Here is a 4,268-nt window from a genome sequence, read left to right as displayed (position 1 = left end):
ACCAACTAAAACTTTCAGCCTTCGACCTTGTTAAATCCAGGACACTCACCCACTAGGACTTTTGAAATGTGTCAGGATGGCAACTCCAGCTTTGGGCAGCTGCTGCCAGGGCTCCCTAACAGGAACTTTCACTTAATCACTGAGCAGATGCTCTATCACTGGACCTCTACAACTCAGGGACAGAAGAGACGCTTGTCTCATTTGTGCTATTCGTGACCCAGAAAAGGCCCTGGCTGGCTCAGAGGACCTGAGAGATGAACACTGGATGGGGGGAACAAGTCTGAAAGAAGGACAGGTGGAGAAGCTGGCATCTCTTCCAGAAGAGGTGGCAGAAGATTCTGGAAGTAGCTGAGGAGCAATGAAAAGACTAGACCAGGAGGCAGACAAGGTTAACATAGGGGAAAGAGCCCAAAGGAAGGGAGGGGTCTGACCTAGAATCTGTTTCCCTGTGGGAAGTGGTCTTGTTCGAATAACCACGGCTCACTTCCAGGTCTGGTGTTCATTGAAGGTGTGGGAGTCACAGATTTCACACTTAACAGGTAATGGAAGCTCTGGAGCACAGGATGGACAGCAGACTATGCTCACTGGTCGATGACGGAGCGCTGCAATACCTGGTTCATCATGTCCTCCTCATCGACGTCGTAATCCACAAAAGTGTCATAAGAAAACTGGTGCCGGCGCTGGATGTGCTCTAGGAAGTTGGCGCTGCGGTAGTTGGGGCTGTCCCCAGGGCATTGAGGCACAGATTGGACAAACCACAGACCTGGTATCTGCACTGTGAGACAACTTGCAGTGCTCCGCACGTCCTTCTTGATCCAAGTTCTTCTCAGGACAGTAAGGACAAGAAAAGGTGTAACAGTTTCGGACATTTCTTGGCTGAAAGGATTCCTCTTTGGTGGAGGCCTTCACACTCTCCATGATGTAATTCTGATATTTGGAACAGGCAGCCACATGGGCCCGAATCTTGGAGAGGAAGAAATTTTTACCACAGCCACGGCAAGAAGTCATAGGTGCCAGAGCACTGCGACACACCCCACAGACAGGCTTCTTTGGCTTCAGACATTCCTGCAGGCATGCAGAGCAAAAGATGTGTCCGCAGGGCACCTGCACCAGCTTCTCATACACCTCTAAGCACACGGGGCAAGTGAAACGGCCCAGGGGGTCGGCCTCCGCCAGGGCCCCACTGGCTGCACAGCGCTCTCCCGGTCCTGCTGTTGCGCCACCATCCCTCCTCCGCCCCTGCCGGGATAGGGTCCAACATGGTGCTCAGACCTCTCTGCTGCTCCCCTCAGCAATGTTTTTCGTCAGTCTGCCTGTTCTGCTTTCCGATCTGGCTCTGGTGAATCCTCTCACCCTCCCGTGCTTCTGACTGTACCTAGTGCTTGTATAAATAAATAAATTTAAAATAAAGAGTAACTGCAAGTGTTCTATATATTTTCCATTACTTAAGTCATTTCCAAATCTTTTATGGAAAAATAAGCTTTTGGTAGTTTTAAAATGGGCATTCATCAGATATTCGGTAAATGTTGAATATTCATTCTAACTAAAATTACTGAATTTTTAGATTAAGAAATTTAATATATCTTATTGGACTCCATCTATTGTTACATAAAAGAAAAAAAAATCAGCGTGGTGTCATATTAGAAATGATGACAGGTTACTTCTAAGTCTTCAAATTGTTAGAGGTAATGGTGTAAGAGTTATTAAAAACACTTATCTAGAAATTAGGAAATTAAGATTTTAAAGAAAATTAAAGGTTATTTTTTAAGAAAATAAAAGAAATAATAAAATTAAATTATTGCATTGTTAATGGAAATAATGGAGGAAAACAAGTCTGTATGTAAAGTAATATGTGTCTATTTAAAGTTATAAGGAATGTTTTTTTTTTTTTTTTGTTCTAAGAAAGAATTCGTGTAAATGGAATGAAGCAAGAGATGGGAAAGTAAAAAACTATATAGAAGGTATAGAGGAGACTCTTGGGAAAATAGTCTCATGTGGTAAAGATCAAATGACTTGTTATAAAGGTTTTTACAAAATTAAATTTTTTTTTAAGATTTATTTACTTATCCAAGAACTAGGGTACAGGCCAGAGGTGCAGGCGGGTGAGAGTTTTCACCAGAAATAGAGTGGGGAACAGAACAGGAGGATTGAATGAAAAACACTGCTGAGGGGAGCAACTGGCAAGACAGGATAAATCTGCTGCACCATGTAGGTATCTCCCTGGTCGGCCAGGAATCGAACTGGTGCTGAAAAGGCTGTGGACAGCTTCACAGCGCTGAGCTCAACCCCCTGTGCCACCGGGAGGCCCACAAGTTAAACTTTTTAAACAAAGTTTGTTTTATTTATTTATACATTAAAGAGCTGGAGTGTAGGTCAGAGATGTGGTGAGAGGATTCACCTCAGACAGAGTGGGGAGAAGAATAGGTAGATCTGCTGAACTACCCTGGTGAGGGGAGCAGCTGGCAAGACAGGAGAGGTCTGCTGCACCATGTGGGTTAGCTCCCTGGTTAGCTCCCTGGCCAGGGATGGAAACTTGTGCTGCAGCGTAAGCTGACAGCTTCATAGTGCTGAGTCTTAACCCCTTGTACCACCAAGGAGGACCCAAAATTAAACTTGTGTATCATTAGTGTACTTATGTAAAACATCATTTTTTTCTTCACATGCTAAAATCAACAAAGGAATTTTTAGAGGGTGGTTAGCTTTTAATTAAAAAAAAAAGTTAAAGACTGTTTAATTAATCTGAAGATTTGTTTCTCTTTTATCCTCAGGTTTGGTCAGCTATAGAGAACTCTCATCCTGTCACCAATGCTGAGCTTTGTCAGAGAAATAGATTTGCTTTTAAAATCTTTATTTTTTTTGAACACGGGAAAGATCAACCTGGTGGCAGAGAAACAATGCAAGTAAGTCCACCCATTTAAAAAAAAAAAGTTAATAGGGAGCAGGTCCCTGGGAAAACCAGGACAGAGAAGATGAACGGGCAACTGCCCGAAGAGGATAGTTGCCATAAAAGAGGACGAAAAGAGAAGAAAGCTGAGAACCCTGCTGGTACCCTCCAACCCATCCACAAAGCTGTACACTCTGGCCAGCAGAAGGAAACAACAACAACAACAAACTACAGATCAAGTGGGACTGTGAGTGGAAAGGAACTACTGCAGGCACCACATCCCGCAAACAGGAACTGTGGAGAACCTTGCGGAAATCACAGTGGAGGTGAGCAAACAGCTCCTGGCACCATTAGAGGAAGATAAGAACTCCGAAGAGACCCACAAATAGCTCAAGGCCAACCATTAAGCTTGTGTGGAAAAGTGCACATGTGCACTCAGATTGAGGCTACACAGGTCCCCGCACCCGCACACGCGACCTAGGTTCCTGGGGAGACACATGGGAACTATTACTGAGGTGAATGACCCTCACTGAGTAATCAAAAACCAGGCGCTCAGGCACGGGAGCGGGGTGCAAAAGGCACCATTTCTGCGGACACTGAACTCGGTGGCCTACTGCCCACGTCCTGGATCTGAGGGCTTCGGAACTGAGACCCAGGGTACGAAATTTGGGGCATGGGATCCCCAAGACGTGTGGCACAGGGCAGACACAGCACCCCACACCACTGAGTCATTCTACGCCACCCCCACTCAGTTCCCCGGAGACCCAAGGGAAAAAAAAAAGCACAGCTCTGGAAGGATACTAGGAAAGATCTCTGGGGCCACCTAGAGATCAGAACAAAATCACCAACTTCCTAATAGTTGGAAGCCAGGGTTTCCAAAACCACCCTCAGGCTCTGCAAGTGGGTGGGCCATGCAAATGGGGGTAAGAAGGGAAACAAGGCGTGGAGGAAGACCCCACTCTGGAACTGAGAGCCAGGCACAGGATCCCGGGCATGAGAAGGGCCATAACGGTAAGCACTTCACAGGGTGGCAGCAGTCATTTTGGATTTGAGACCCTGAGATTGAGAACTAGAGCACAAAATTCAGGGCATGGGATCCACATAGCTGCGGGCACAGCATCAGGTGAACACGGGACAGACACAGCACCCACAGTGAGCAATAGCCCCTGTGTTGAGGTGCTCCCCACTCCCTCTCCATTTCTCAGAGAACTACAGGGGAAAAGCACAGTTTGGCAAGTAGAGGTCTCTATCGCCACCTAGTGACCAGAGCAAAATCACCAACTAACTGATTCCCTACTGGAACTGAGTAAATAGTGAGGGAGGGAACTATAAGAGACTGTGCCCAGCAACAGAGCCACAGCATCAACACCCTGTTGAAGTATTG

At 46.1% G+C, this 4,268-nt stretch overlaps 1 pseudogene; it reads right to left on the bottom strand.

Annotated features, from left to right (window-relative positions):
- Positions 1 to 571: 571 nt before the first annotated feature.
- LOC119244004 (E3 ubiquitin-protein ligase RNF114-like) lies at positions 572 to 1,226 on the bottom strand (annotated as a pseudogene).
- Between the last annotated feature and the right edge of the window lie 3,042 nt (positions 1,227 to 4,268).

Source organism: Talpa occidentalis, unplaced genomic scaffold (assembly GCF_014898055.3).
Source record: "Talpa occidentalis isolate TD23 unplaced genomic scaffold, MPIMG_talOcc4v2.1, whole genome shotgun sequence".
NCBI classification, from domain to species: Eukaryota; Metazoa; Chordata; class Mammalia; order Eulipotyphla; family Talpidae; genus Talpa; species Talpa occidentalis.
Note: the sequence above shows the minus strand (reverse complement) of the source record. Positions and strands in the feature narration are given on the sequence as shown.